Raw genomic sequence first — 15951 nt, forward strand, 5'->3', positions numbered from 1 at the left:
GCAGCTGGAAAATCTTTCATCTCCCGTCCAAAGCTGGTGTCTCGTTTCAAGACAGACGATGCTGCCAAGCCACGTTTCATTTAATAAATAGCTGGTCTCTGCTTGATCCCTGACCTGCTACAGCATGGAATGGAGGTTGTGTTGGGAGGGACCTTAAAGCTCCTCCAGTTCCAACCCCTGCCACGGGCAGGGACCCCTTCCACTGGAGCAGCTTGCTCCAAGCCCCTGTGTCCAACCTGGCCTTGAACACTGCCAGGGATGGGGCAGCCACAGCTCCTCTGGGCACCCTGTGCTATGGTTTCACCACTCGCACTCTACCAAATCTCCTCCTCGCGTCCCGGCGGAGCCGCGCTCCCCGCTCCCCCGTGCCCGAGCATCGCCCTCCCCGCGCTGGGTGCGCGCACCCGACACGCGCGCTCCCCTCCCGCCCCGGCAGCCTGTCGCGCAAGCGTGCGGCCCGCCCCGCCCCGGTGGGGTGACGTCAGGCCCCGCCTTTCCCCGCCCGGCGATGGGGACCGGCTGATGCCGGTGTGTGTCGCGCCCGCCCGCCCCCCTCCCGATGCATGGGCTCGGCGGCGCCCGCCCTCCCGCCCCGCAGCGCCGCCCGCCCCGCCCGCCCCGCGCTCGCCGCCGGGGCCGGGGCCTCCGCCGAACCGAGCCAGCCGGGGACCTGTCGCGGGTGAGTGCCCCAAGCCGAGCCGCCGCGGTCTCCATCCCGCGGGACCTGCCCCGGCACCGCGGACCCGGGCGGGTGCGAGGCGATCCCGCATCCCCCAGCGCCGGGCGCCCGCCGGGGGTCGGGACACGCGCGTCCCCCTGCGCCGCGATCGGGTCCGCCGCTATTCCCCAGTTTATACTGAAAGAGAATGAGCAGAGCCCGGGCGGCCCCTCCGCTGGGCGAGCTGTGCCCGAGCGCCGGCACCCGCTGGCCGCTCCCTCGGCGCCGTCTGCGCTGGGTTCTCCTTTGGTCTGGGTCTTTAGAGGGAGAAAATTCCCTTTCCCAGCCCTGCGTGCTGGGGGACCCGGCTCGGTGGCGGTCGGGGTGGTCGCGGGTGTGGGTTTGTGGGTGCTGCTGCCGGGTTTAACGCGCCCGGCCTCAGGACGCACCGGGACGGGCGCAGGCGGCATCGTCCCCTTCGCTCACCCGGTGGGGGAGCGGCGCTGCCGCCAAGTGCCACGGCCGGGGCTGCCGAGGGAACGGGTGTCGGGGCTGGGGCTCGACGCCAGATCCGGAATGAGCCCGGGATCGCTCTGTCCCGGCTTCCCTCCGGTGCCCCCCTCGCCTGGCCGGGGCCGGTGGTTTCACCTCGCTGCCCGGGTAAAGTCCTGCCCGGGCCGTGCCAGCCGCTGCGGTAGCAGCCGGGCCTGTGCCAGACACCGCGGGGCCAGGGAGCCTGGACCTGCCGGTAACGGGGACGTGGGTCCGGTGTGGGGAGCGGGGACGCGCCTGAGGCACAGCCTGGGTTAGACGGGCAGCGGCTCCGAGGAGGGGGGACTTCAGCTCATGCCCAGGGCTCTGATCTCCATCCCTGCGTTCGGGATGTGCTTCGTCTGTGTCCTCAAAACTGGAGCCATGAGGGGTTTTCCCAAGAGACCTCTGCCATTCTGGTTACGAGGTGGGAAACTTCTGTGGCAGAAGCAGGTGATGGGTGATGTGGGTGATGGGGCTCCTGTGTACCTGGAACAAACCCGCACACAAGCCCTTCCTGAGCTGTTTTCCCATTTCTGCTCCCTGAGGAGCAGCTCTGCCTGGCTGCTGTTGGCTTTCCCTTCTCCTGGCATGGGAAGGTGGCTCTGGCCTGCACCGAGGTTCTCGCTCTTCTCCCTGACCACCATCCCCAACCCAGAGTCACAGAGTCCTGAGGAACGATCCTCCACGGACAGGGAGCCAGAAGTTTACTCCATTATGTGGAACAGCTTATTCTAAACTAATTTCTCTTTAAAAGATGAGAAGGAGGGAAAAAAAAAAAAAAACAACCCAGAAGATGAGAAGCATTTTATTTGCCGTAGAAGAAAACAGCAATTTAATGATCACTTCTATTAACTAGGTTGGGGCCGTGACCTTGATGTATTTTACAGCTCAGGACGTGTAACTGCGAAGAGGGAGCGGACTGTTCAGTCTGGTCGTTGTTTCCTCTTGGCTGATCCCAGTAACTCGCAGCACAGGGATGCCCACACAGTTCTGGAGTCCTGACCCACCTTTGGGTGTGTTTGGTGGCTGTTGGTTGTGTTTCGCTTCGGATGCAGCTGAATCTGGAGCTTGTGTTAATTGTGCTGTAGCTGGGTTGGGGCATAGCACCGGGCTCTGAGGGGGCTCAGCCCCCGCAGTTCCTGCCGTGGTGAAAAAGCCATAGTAGGTGTGTTTGAGGCCCCAGAGCACATCTCCATCAATAAAACCCCCATAGGGGCTGCTGGCTTTCCCTGGGGACTTGCAGGGATGGCTGTAGCAGCCTGGAGCAGGGAAGCCTGGAGAAGGGAAGCCAGGTGGGAACTGCTGTCTGAGTAGTCCATGGGGAGAGATTAAAATGGGAGCATGGCTCCTGTTCTCTTGTGTGTCCCCTCGCTCTGCAGGAAGGTTTTCCTTCTATTTAGACCTCCTCTTCCCCGCTTCCAAAACTGTGGTGCCCTTGTGTATGCAACTTTACCATCCCCCTTGGTTACTATGGTGTTACTGTGTAAAAGCAGCTTGTCTCATAGCTCCTGGAATTATCCACAATTTGGGATTACGGTCCAACCTGGGATGCGGGTCTGTGTCTATCCCTTTTCTTTCCCTGTTTGTGTGGTGGGATGGATATGGAGGCAGCATCCTTGGCAGGGCACGGCCCTGGCTTGCTCCCATGGGAGCCTTCTCTGGGATACTGGGCGTGAGGAGCTGCTGCTCCATGTGAGGCCATCGTATCTGTGTGTCACTTGCTAGTTCCAGACATGGGGCAGCATCTTGAGCAGTGATGAACCCTGCAGGAGATTCATCCCGTGCAGAGGGCCATGGTTTGCTCATGGTTCATGTCCGTTATTGCCACCCTTGTTCCTGCAGGGAGCTGGCATGGCCTGAAATGGAGGGATTGGCTTGGGAGAGCAGGAGCCCAGAGCCAGATCCTGATCCCCCCACCCTGCTCATCCATCCAGAGCGTGATTTGCCCCATGCAGACTCTCAGTCACTCTGAGGTGCTTCTCTCTTTGCATTAACTGAACAGGAGCCCAGGATGATGATGTTTGTCACTTGGGCATGTGTTTCCAGTAGCATGAGTGTAGTCCTGCCATGGAGGCTAATTTGGAGAAGATCCTGCTTTGTGGTGTTTGTGCTGAAGGCCTGCAGCATCTCTTCCTCTTGCCGCTGTGATGGCTTTTCTGCTTTGTTGAGTAGAAGAAGGGTGATGGTTCCAATTAGAAAGCAAACAAAAAAGTGTCTTGTCCTTCCCCCTTCTTTGTTTGTTTGTTTGTTTCCTCTCTTTTTTTCCTGACAAATGTGCTAAATAACAGTGTTTGAAATGGGAAAGGAGCGAGTTTGCATGAAGGGCAGTGGCTGGAGGAGCCGTGGTTGAATGCAGTGGGGCTAGAGGAGCTGGTGATGAGACATGGCACAGGAGTAGGGCAGGAGAGGCTGGGTTGTCCCCAGGCCATGGCTCATCTCTGTGTGCAGGATGTTCTCAGGCCTTCAGAGACTTGGTGGTTTCTCCTTCCCCTTCCTGAGGGACACTGTGCGAGGATGCCCTCTCCTTTTCCTACGTGCACATTTAACTGAGGTCCCTGTTTACCTGTGTGCTCTCCACTCCTTATTCCTATTGTTTCCTTTCGAGTTTTATATTGGAGCAGGAGCCTTCTAAACTGGCCGTTCAGTTGCAGTGATGGCTTTCATAATGTTCCTCCTACTGAAGGCGAGCCTGCTCTCCCCGCTCCAGCCAGTCCCCACCATGTGGTTTAGCACTTGCTTGGGGAAAATAAACCCAAATCAAATACATGGTGTTAAGGTTGCAAAAGTTTCCATTCTCGCTCCACCCAAGCGCTCCTGCCCAGTAATGCTCAGCCAATCCAGTCTGGGTGATGGGACTCCCCTGCTCGCTGCTCAGGGCAAGGGGAAGAGCTCTGGGGGTTTTTCTCTTTCAGTAGAGATGCTTGAGAGGGCCATGCCAGCAGCAGGGTGGGGAACGAGCTCTGGCATTTGGCTGGCAGAGCATCCTTGCTAAAGAGTGGGTGGGACAGGTTGGAACAGCAAGCAAGAGGCAGATGAATCAGCTGAAAGGGGCTTCCAGCAAGGCAAGGGGCTCTCTGCTCTCTGTGTCGGTACCTTTAACTCTTCCTGCCCTGAACAGGTCTCTTGAGGGTGGTTTTGGGCTGACTTTTTATGTCCCAGAGGTATAAAGGGGATGGGTTTGTTCTCATGAGAAGGGAGCTGGCTGCTCCTGGAGCCCTGCTCGGCGCAGGATGCTTGCGCATGCTCTGCTCCTGCTTCGATAAATAAAGAGGGTTTCATGGAACTTAGAGCAGCTTCTCCTTTGGAAACAGGTCAGGCAAATATTTATTCCCCCAAGGTGTCAGGCCAGTATTGCACAAACACTTGAGCGGGTCGTCATTTCGTTTTTCCCTCCTTTGTTTCTTTTTAAGCGTATTTGTATGTTTGTCCTCAAAGGGGGATTGAAACTTCTTGTCTGCTCTTAAAATGGTAAAAATCAAGAGTTTCATTTAAGAGGTCCAAAATTAGACTTGAGGGCTTGGATCCGTGATCCGAAGGCTCTTCATCTTCAGATCTCCTCTGTGTAGGAGCAGCAAGGGTTGTAGCTGTAGCACACTGGAGTACTTGGAATGTACTTTGTGTAAGAGGATGTTCAAAATGAAGCTGTCTTGAATGCTTAGTGATGTGTAGCATGTTTAATGAACTGGGGTCTTGGGCTTCTGCATTAAGGATCCAGCCACATGGCTGGTCCCTCGTGCTTGTGCTCAGGGCAGGCTTCAGTGGCTGGAGATCTTCCTGGTGGCTCCAGGTCCTGCCTTGGGGCACCAGCAGCACAAGAACCATTTCATCCTCCTGTGTTAGTGGGTTTCCTCTTGCAGCCTGTGTTGTGCCTTCCGGCTCTGGTTCAGAAGATCCTCTTCTGAAACGTATCCTGCTTGCTCTTTCTTTGCTGGGAATCATTTCCATGTCAGAAGAGATTTTAAGACAAGTGTCTCTGTTTGATAGAGGCAGAGCTCATTTAACACCCCAAATGTGGGCACAAGCCCCATCAGCCATACTAGCAGAGGGGAAGCAGGCATGTGGTCTGGACTCGGAGCAAGCGGATGAGCGTGGATATTTCATTACGACCATAATGTGCCTGTTGGGCTCCGGTCCTGTGTGCACTGGGAAGTGCAGCAGATGTTTAAACAGCAGCTTGAGCTCCCTGCTCCAGTGTCTGGCATTTCCATGCTGCTTTACAGGCAGGAGGATGGAGACCGAGAGTGATGTAGCAACCACTGCAGGTTTGTGGTCCTTTGCTTTCTGCTTTGTGCCTCTCCATCGTCGATGCTTGTCGTGGTGTTGTGCTGCTCCCTCAGTGCTGACTCGTGGTGCTGAGCTGTGTTTTCCAAAATGGAGATTTGGGAATCTGGCCCTGGGAGTGCTTATAAAAGCTCTAGAAATGAAGGTGCTTTGGAAGAGGACCTTTGTGTGCTGGGGGTTAATTGAGCAAAACCTGTCAATAGTCCCTGCCGTGCCCACCTGGACCTACCCTTCCCAAGCTCCATCCGTGCCACTGCTTCATCAAGCATGTCCTTTAGATGGGATTTTAGATCGTATTCCCTGCTCTGGGGACACCTACCTGTTTTCCAGGTGGTTTTGGCTCCCTTTGGTGTCGCAGGACGTTCCCTTTTCTTGTCACCTTCTGGGGAGGCCTCAGGGCAGCTGTGGGTGCGCAGCAGCGGATGGGGAGCAGGACACTGGGCTGTTCAAAGGGACAAAGTTCAAAGCTTGCATGCTTCTCCTTTGATCCTTTCTGGCAGCCAGGAGAGGTTTGGTTGGGTTTTTTGTTTGTTTGCTTGGTTTTAACTGTAGTTTTCAAGGGGATGATCGGAGCTGAGCGGGTGGGGGAGAAGGAGCCCTTGCATTCAGGGTTAACCGCTAAACAAACCATGCTGCAAGGTGAACACCGTGTCCCTTGTGTGCTCAAAGCCCTGCTCTTGGCAGCACTGGCACACAGGGCTCACCCCAGTGACATGAGGTGGTGATAGTGTTTGAGATCCACAGAGGAACCTCTCTGCTGGGGACCTTCAGAAGAAGGTCTCCATGGGGGACCTGTGCTCAGTGGGTAGACCTGATAGCCAGAGAGCATGGTCCTTGCTGGGGTGTTATGGGCTGGTGTTGCTCTGTCCCTCTCACTCTTATGGGGCAAGGATGGAGCCACTCAAGTCCATCAGAGCTGCATCTGCCATCACCACCTCTGCTCCCTGCTCAGGCAAACCCCAGTTCCTGTCCCAGCATGGGTGTTCTGGCATTGCCGGAGTGCTGGGCTTGGGAATGGGGGCTTGTTTGCCACACGTGGGAAGGTTTTCCTTCTTGATTACAGATGCCAGTGAATGGAAAAGGGAATGAGGTGGTTGGTGAGAGGCAGCGGAGGATGGGGTAAACAGCAGAGGTACTGCTGAGCATGGACGGGTTGCACTGCCTTCCCAAAATGTCTGCTCCAGAGGTGCCATCACTGCTCTGCCCCTAAGCACTCGGGAATGCTGCCTTGTGTATCTGTGCTGCTGGGGTCAAGTTTGTCAGGTCCTTGTAGGCGTGAGACTCAGAAGAAAATGAAGCAGAAGATGTTGAATTGAAAATGTCACTGTTTGATTTCTTTATTTTTTTGGTCTGTTTTCTTCTAATTTAATCCATTCCCGACTGCATTGTGAATTCCAAATGTGAATGGGAAATAATCCCACCAGTACAATAATTAGCATGTAACCAGCAAATGAAGAAACCCCCAACTGCTGAGCTGATTGGTGAATGCTGCCTGCTTCCCGAATTCATTTCAATAATCACAGCTCCCATTAAACAGAGGACGGGGTGGGGAGGAACTCTTCAATTTCCCTCCAGCTCAATGTAGTGAGAAATGGTGTGTGCAGGGAAGCTGTTCTCCATGGATTAGGAAACAGAAGGGATGAGCTTGAAACTGAGCTGCACACAGAAAGTATTGCTAATTTTGCAACTGAGAAGCTCCATTTCACTTGTTTTTTTGGGGGGAATATAAATGGTAAGTCAGATATCCGTAATTTTCTGTAGGTGTGTGGCAGTAAATAGTGTGCTGGGAGAAGAAGACCTTGCACCTTGCAGTGGTGCTTTGCTGCAGGGTGCAAAAATAAGTCCACTGGAAGCCATTAATAGTGAAATTAGTTTCTGTGTTTCTTGTGCATCCATGCAGCTCCCAAATGCTGTGCTGTGCTTTGAAGGGATGGGTGGAAAGCAGCGTGGGGGAAGGGGTGATTTCGGAGCATCCAGGAGCTGGGCACTGTTTTGCCGCAGGGATCCGGGGCTGTTTCTGCCCTGCCTTCCTCTGCTGCTGTTCTGAGGTGGGTGGTCAGAGAAATCCTCCCTCTGCCTTGGTACCTCCATGGGGTCCTGTCCAACAGCCCAGGAGGGTCCCTCTGCAGAGCTGTACCTGGCAGTGGTGTCATTACACACCCGTGTTCACAGTCAGCATTAGCACAGGTGGTTTACCTCCCAGTGGTGTTCTTCCCCTCCTAGAGCAGCCCTGGGTCATCTCCTGGCCGTGGCCACCTCGCCCTCAGGACTCATTTTCCAGCAGCGGGGCAGAGCTGATGCTGCTGCTGGGTGTTGAACCACTTCAGAGGTGCTTTTTCATTCCAGTTTGAACTTAACTCCAGCAGCATTTGCTGAGCTGTGATACAGCTCAGTGCTTGGAGGCCTAAAACTCCTGCCTTTAGAAATGCAAGGAATGGGCTGCTCAAACCTTGGCCCTGCAGGCGTTGCTATGAGCCTATCACGCTGCGTTGTAAAGGTGAGAGATCCCAATGTGTTTGATGGAGCAGTGTTTTAATGGAGGTGTTGGCAGGATTGGGGCAATAGGAGGTGCCTGCAATGTGGGATGCTCGCTCTGGCATGAAGCTGGTGATCCCATATGCCCCCATTTCAGCACCCCATGGTGTGAGAGCCAGGAGGGAGCCAGGTCCCAGGAGCATCATCCCTGGAGGGTCCTCCCCTCCCAAAGGCTCAGCACACAGTGATGTTTTCAGAGGTTATTACGAATAGAACATAAGCCAGGGCAGCCCTGGCGCTTCGCCGATCACTGGCAGGGTTTATGATGGGCACCACGGTGTTCTCTTTGCATATTTCCCCATGTTAGAGATGGGCTCAAAGACGCGCCGCACTGTTTCGTTTCCCCTCCACACTTCATGTTTTGCTAAAAATAAAAGCTAATGTCAACAATGCTGCAATAACCAAGGGGTGGATGCGCACGTCCTGTGCCCCAGCCCGTTTTGTTGCCATTTGGGAAAAGCAAGATTCGGCTGGTAATCACATCATGAGCTTCGGGTCAGGATCTATCTGTGAAAGCACCTCACTGGAGCTTTGTCTCCTTTGCTTTCTTCCAATGCCATTAATTAAGCAAGGGGCTGAAAATACTCTTGCAAAGAAGCAGAGATGGAGAAAAGTCACTTGAGGTGAGTAAACAAGGTGGCTGTTTTTTAATGAAAGCCTGTGGCTGCTATGTGTGTTGAGGGCACCTTAAATACAGAGTGTCCTTCTGTGCTGACAGGCATCCCAAACACCTTTCATAATAAACTTCTAATTATAGCTCAGTGGCTCCATAGGTTCTGGGGATCAGCTTGGGAATAGTGCACTGAAAACCAGAGAATAGCTCTATTTTCTGTGGCTGATGAGTGAACCAGACTTAGAGCTGGGCTTGGTGAGCGTGGTACATAGCGATGTATTTATAGAGTACTGTAGAGCTGTGCTTGCTGCTGCTGCTTCGTACAGCTGTGGGGATGAACTCTACGTTTGGGGAAACACCTCCCACATGCATTGGTGCGAATTCCCAAATCCAGAGCCCGGCCGAGCTGGTTGGAAAGGGTTTGGCTGGTGGCAGCTCATCACCGTCTCCTGATGTCTGACCAGAGCCCAGCGCTCAGAACCAGCGACTCCAGGGAAAATCTTGGCTTGTTAAAGCAGAGCCGACCTCCAGAGCTTCGTGGTTACAGGGAGAAGCTGGAAAACAGGAACTCTTGGGCACAGAGGGGTATGGAGACGCCCTCCCCCTACTGCCCTGTGTTAGGTTATCTCCCAGTATCCAGACCGGGAGCCGCTGCAGTGTGTTCGAGGCTGATACCAGCAACTCGATTCTTTTCTCCTCCGTTTATTTATTTCCCCCCCCTTCGTTTTAATCCCGTCTCCTGGGAGATTCCAGCTGAAATCTATTCATTGCTGAGATGCTTCTTTTCCCTTGTGCCGTGGCTGCCGGATCCAGTTTGGCTGCGGTTTGTGCCTGGCATGGGAGGAAAGCAGCAGGAGAGAAGGACTGTGCACAGTGTTGGGTGGGTAGAGGTACCCTATAGGTGTTACACACCTGTGGGCTCAGCTCCTGTTCCACAGAGACTTGGCTGATGCTGAGGGATAACAGGGACAGTTTTCTGCTGGTGCAGAGACCACAGAGGCAAGGATAGGGGGATGCATATTCCTCTTCCAAGGAACAAGGGATGGGACAAGAGGAACCGGCCTCAAGCTGCACCAGGGCAGGTTTAGATGGAGCTGAGGAACAATTCCTTCCCCAAAGGGTGCTCAGGCATTGGAACAGGCTGCCCAGGGCAGGGCTGCAGGCACCGTCCCTGCAAGGGTTCACACCCCGTGGAGATGAGGCCGCAGTGCCATGGGTTAGGGGTGGCCTTGGCAGAGATGGGAACTGGTTGGACTGGATGAGCGGAAAGGTCTTTTCCAGCCTGGTTGATTCTATGTGGGGATGAGGGGGAGCAGAGTGAGACCTCCTGCTTCCTTCTGGTCCGAGCTCTGTGGCTGGATCATGGACACAACCCCTGTCCAGGCAAGCAAAGCTCCCTGCTCAGCCCAGCTCCAGAGCCCTGCTTCCAGCCCCACGGGACCCCCACGGCCCCACGTGTCCGTGAGGGCTGGCTCTGCCCTGTGTTTGATGGTGCTTCTGAAGCTGGACCAGATCAAGCGATAATCCATGGGGGGGTTCTCCTGCTGGGCCACTGATCCTTGACAGCCTGGAGCGCGCTGCACTGGGCTGCAGAGATTTACTCCAGAATTGTGTCTTTTTTGCCCCTTTTCCCCCGTTGAAATGAGAGGTTCTCACGCCCCAGGAGCTGACGCTTCTCCTACCTGATGCCCGCAGCAAGAGCATCTTTTCCTCTCTCCAGACAATCAAAGCTGGTGATGAAGTGGCAAGGCTTTGGCAGTACTGGTTTGGGTGCTGTTTGTGTGCCAAACCCTGCTGAATGCACCATTTGTAACAGTAGCTGTTGGGGGGGAGCAGGGCTTTCAGAAGAATGCTGTATAAAGGAACACTGTCCTGCAGTAACAGTGCCTTGGAGGGGGACAAAAAACCCCAAACCCAATGTTTTTCTTGTGCTCATGTTGTAAAATTTGCCATTAATTTGAGTGAGTAAGTTTTTACTTTCATTTGCAGAGAAGCTTCTTGTTGTCTCTGTATGAAAAGGCGCTGCTGTGCGCCGGGCAGGGGTTCTGGGGGAAAAAGGCACTGATGTCCTGACTAGGAAATGCCCAGATCCTTGTTCTGTGCCATTGTCCCCAGCCAGGCCCTGCAGGAGCCGCCATGGGACCCAGCTGGCAGCTTGTACAGACACGGCTCATCTGTGGTGGGATGAGCAGGGACGGGTCCGTGTGCCTGATCCACCTCACGTAGGAGGGCTCGGGAGGAGACCAGGCTGCTGTAGGTCTGTGAGCAGCAGAGGAGAGGGACCGGATGCTGGGGAGGGACTCTGCATCAGGGACTGGAGCGATAGGACAAGGGGTGATGGATTCGAACTGGAACGGGAGAGTGAGGGGCTTGGAGCAAGCTGCTCTAGTGGAAGGTGTCCCTGCCTGTGCCAGGGGTTGGGACTGGACAAGCTTTAAGGTCCCTTCCAACCCAGACCAGGCTGTGACTCTATGAATCTATGTTGCTTGACACCAAGGAGCTCTTGTTGAGCATCCCCTCGCCAAGGAGGGCAAGTGCAGCACTTCGCTCTATTTTCAGGTTTGGTCTGGATCATTACACACTGTTCTCAAATACCCATTTACTCTGTCTGCCATCTCTTTGGCCCAGAAGCAAGAGAATAAAACATTAAAAGGGGAATGTGATTATAATCCTGTAAAAACTGACAGGGAAATTTGGCAGCCGGTGAATGTCACACATAATATTTTATTCATTTTTTATGACGATTAGATTTCAAGCTGACAGTTTCAATGGCAAAGCACCTCAAAGAGATCTTGCGGACAGTGTGAGGAACCTGTCAGTGTGCTTTTCCTTTGCGAAGTGTGGAGTTTGCAAGGTCCTTGCCCTGACAAAACCCAGGATCCTTTGGCTTCAGCCGAGCAGTGCAAGTGCAGGAGGTGGGAGCGATGAGTCCCTCCTATTAATAACTTGTATTACAGCATTGTCACTGGTGGCTCACAGGCTCCTTTGTACCCGAGTGAAGGGCAGTGCTGCCTGTTCCAGGGGCACTTCTTGGCCAAAAGGGGATATTTCTGGAACAAAACCGTTGTATTTTTGCTTTTGTTGTCCCCTTGCTCCCGTAACTGGGAGCAGTAATGGGAAAAGGCTGGAGATCCGGGCAGAGGACCCACTCAGATGTGGTACTGAACATATTGGCTGTTCACATAGGTTACTCGGCATGGAAAGCAGATCCAGGGGACTGACAGAGGTCCCCATCCCAGAATATCCGCGCTCACAGCAGGAGCTGGAGCCAACGATGCAGAGCCCTCCCAGCAGTGCAGGAGCTTCCCACGTCCTGCTGCTGGGTTGGGATCCTGGGGTGCAAGGGAAGCGGTGCTCTGGATAATCACCCTGATGGTCAGCGCCCGCCAGCCCTTGTGTACAGCATTCACCAAGGCATGGTTCCTGCTCTCGAGGAGTAGTGAAATGTGTTTGTGTTCCCGTGGTCCTCAGAGCATCCTTGTGGGCAGCGGAATGAAAATGAGAGGAGTGGGAGTCGGCTCCCATGTTCCCTTTTCCTGGAGCGAGGAGCTGGCTGTGGTTTGCTGAGCTGTAATGCTGGATGCTGTGTGTGCCTCGTTCAATATCCAGCCTGAATAGGGTTGAGAATGCATAAAACTCTGCAATGGGGATTTTTAGCTTAATGAAAATATTCCAGAATTCCTTTTCTTTTGGGTGGGAAAAAATGACTGAGGTAGGTGTGACTTGGACCATGTCTCCATCTGCTTGCAAGTTCTTGGAGGTTGGGCATAAACCTTATCTCTCCTTAGCTGAAAATAAGGATCCTGGAGTAGGATAGGGGTGTAATGCAGCGGGCTGGGAAGGTGTCCTCTTCTGGAGGAGGTCTAGGGAGTTGCAGTGAGATTGCTGAAGGTCCAGAAACCACTCAACAAACCTGAGTTGTTTGCTCTCAGTGAGAGAAGAGAGAGAAAATGATCCATCCATCCATCCATCCATCCATCCATCCATCCATCTATCCATCCATCCATCCATCTGTCTTGGGGTGCATAATATCCTATATCTTGGGGTGGGGGGTGGTTACTTTCTGCATTCACAGGGGATAGGGCAGGAAGTGTGGTCCTGAAATTGTAGGGAAAAAAGGTCAGATTCAATACTGGGCAATAGTTTCCTTCAAAGTAACAACTGGATGTGATGGTCTGAGGAGCTTGTGGAGCTGCTGGAAGATGAAAATGGCTTGGAAATGTCTTTAGAATATTTCTTAGTGGTCATTTTCGCATGATGAAGGTGCAGTTCATCCTCCTGCAAGTGTGAATTGTCTCAGTGCTTTCCTGTGCTCCCTTCCTACAGCTCTGGCATGGAGTGGTGAGGCTAGCAAGGGTTGTTTCAGTCTGGAGTAAGGAAGAGATGACGAATGATGTTCTGGGGCTTCAGTTTTCAGTCCCTTAAAAAGACTGTAGTGACTAAAGATGCTATGAGCTTGCTTGCTCCTCTGCAGATGTTGGCTAGAAACATTTTAGGCTCTGCGATTCTGAAATGGAATGCTGTGGATGTTAAATTGCATGGCTTACCCCTTGATGGTACAGCCTTTCCAGGACACTGGAGCTTGAGCTGGAAGAGACGGAGAAGGAGGAGTGAGTATTGCCTTTAGTACAGCCACTGCTCTTTAAAGAAGTATCAGGAAAGGCAAGTTCCCGGCTCTGTGTAAGTACTGGAGAAATAGAAACAGCCATTTTAGAGATCCTAAATGCTCACTTGTCCATCCTTTAATTGTACCTTGGGAATGGGGACCATTTTAACTCGCATCCCACACACAGCGGAGCCGTGGGGTCGGACGGTCTCTGCTGTGCTCTCAAGAGATCCCATGGGGCTCCACACGCACCCTTGGTGCACAACCTCAGGCCAGGTAAGGGGGTGAGTTCTTCAGTCACCACATCTGTGTTCACTGCATGTCACCTCTTCTGTTAAATCCACACAAATCGACTCAGGTCTCAAGGTCTAAATCAGCTTTTAGTTCCTTGCTTGATATAACAAACATCTTTAATCATAGAATCCCAGCCTGGTTTGTGTTGAAGGGACCTTAAAGCTCCTCCAGTTCCAACCCCTGCCATGGGCAGGGACCCCTTCCACTGGAGCAGGTTGCTCCAAGCCCCTGTGTCCAACCTGGCCTTGAACACTGCCAGGGATGGGGCAGCCACAGCTTCTCTGGGCACCCTGGGCCAGCGCCTCAGCACCCTCTCAGTAAAGAATTTCTTCCTTAGATCCAATCTAAACTTCCCCTGTTTCAGTTTGAACCCGTTACCCCTTGTCCTGTCACTACAGTCCCTGATGAAGCGTCCCTCCCCAGCATCCTTGTAGCCCCCTTCAGACACTGGAAGCTGCTCTGAGATCTCCACGCAGCCTTCTCTTCTCCAGACTGAACAGCCCCAGCTCTCTCAACCTGTCTCCAGAGCAGAGCTGCTCCTGCCCCTGACATGCCTGTGGCCTCCTCTGGACCTGCTCCAACTTCAAGCCCATCCATGAGAGCTGCTGGATCAGAGCTGTTGTAAACTGGACTGATGCTCACTGAAGGGAACCACCAGACTTGTTCTGTTTGGGTGCTGGGACGCAGAGCACAGTGAGGAACCCTTGCCGTGTTCTTGGCTTTTGGGGCAGAAGGTCCCATGGAGCACAGGAAGGTCCAGGTGGGCTCCACAGGAAGGTGCCCATCTCTGCCAAAGCTGGGGTCTGGCAGAGCACCTCCGTGGCTGAGCTATTGCCCAGTCCTGGGAACAGCAAGAAAAGGTGAAGCATCCCCAGGAGCATCCCCTTTGGCGACCGGCGGGCAGGGCAATGCTGTTTGGCTTTTCCTTATCACTTGGCTCTCCCTCAGCCCAGCCTCCACAGGACACGGTGCTGAGAGCCAGGACGGGGCTGCCTTGTCTGCTGCTGGGAGTATCAGGTTGAACCAGGCTTTGCTCTGCGAGGAGGCTTTGTTCTGGGGCAGCCTTGTCCCCGTTCCAGACATGTCATAAAAACCAAACCCAGAAGAGCGCAGGAAGAGAACAAACAGCCATGAAAACAGAAATCAATCTGAGCTGGGGCTGCCGGGTGAAAGGGAAACAGAATAATCCCTGTTCTTGAGGCCTTGCAGTGGGTTTGACTTTCAAATGCCCAGGCCCTCCGTGGGTCCCTGCACAGGGATGCTGCTGGCAGGGCGGCATTCCTCCTCCTGAGCCTGCTGTCCCAGCTGGATCAGGCATCGCAGCTTTAACCTGAGGATGCCTTTTCTGTGTCGAGTCTGATACTTGGGGAATGTATTCTCTGTTCTGGAACTGTTTGCAGGCTTGAGCCTGAGGAAACCATAAGATGTAGGGAGGATGGCAGAGGGATGGTAAAGACAATGGGTGGCCTGGCAGGCAGTGGGAATGCTGAGACAGGAGCTGAGTGTATCATGGCTCCCAAATGCTGGGATTTTAATACCTGAAGGGAGTTTAGATCCAAGGATCACAAAGCCTTGTTTGTTAAAGCCTCCTTAAAGGATTCAACCTTAAAGGATTCAACCATATCAATGATGTTAAACCTCCCATAGCAGAGAGAGCTCATACAATGCAGGGAGAGGTGGTGGAAGAGGAATGACAGACAAGCAGCTGGGGCCGTGCTGTTAGCACTTCTTGATGGTGGTGTTGTGTAAGTCATTGCAGGACGTTTACACAAACTGCTGGAATACAAACCCACTCCATCAGCAGTCTGATGTTTGTTTCTTATTATATGTTAAACTTTTTCTGGCCCAGGAAGCGTTGTCACCTGTTATGTCAAGGTCCAGGCATTCACCGCTGGGATCTTTCCAAGTGTGTTGAAACCCCATTGGTTCAGAATAAGCCTTTCCTTCATTATAGGGGAGGAAGAAAGCAAAGCAAGGAAAACAGACAAGCTGTGGCATCGAGCAGGCATTGGACGCATTTCTTCTTGTGATTTGCCACACTCGGGTCTGAGTTCTCCCCAGCTTTGTGCTCGCTGTGTTTCCCATCAGTTAAACTGGGAAGATACCATGCAGGAGGCACCATGCAGCGCACACCGTGCAGCGTCAATGCAGTGGGTCTGGGGGAGCTTTGCCCAAGTGGCTCTGCAGCAGGGAGTATGGGGCACCTGAGTGAGGGAAAACCTTTGCACATCCTTCAACGCTCCCCCAGTTCCTCTGCCTTTTTTCCCCCCTCTTTTCTTTCTCATCTCCTGGGGTTTGGTCTGCGTGGGTACTGGCAGAGCGGGAGCCTCATGTCTGCAGGGGTTTGGAGGGGCTGAGCGGTGCTGGTGATTCTGCGAGCTCTCCCATCACTTTAGTTACTTACTTGAACCGACCAGACTCACTGGTTGT

At 53.5% G+C, this 15951-nt stretch overlaps 1 protein-coding gene across 1 annotated transcript in view; it reads left to right on the plus strand.

Annotated features, from left to right (window-relative positions):
- Window positions 1-611: 611 nt before the first annotated feature.
- Window positions 612-15951, plus strand: part of ZHX3 (zinc fingers and homeoboxes 3) — a 46331-nt gene continuing 30991 nt past the window's right edge. The window contains exon 1 of the mRNA XM_080627550.1: window positions 612-679. The gene's annotated coding sequence lies outside the window, so the exon portion shown is untranslated. The remainder of the gene's footprint in view (window positions 680-15951) is intronic.

This window comes from Psittacula echo, assembly GCF_963264785.1.
Source record: "Psittacula echo genome assembly, chromosome: 12".
Lineage (NCBI taxonomy): Eukaryota > Metazoa > Chordata > Aves > Psittaciformes > Psittacidae > Psittacula > Psittacula echo.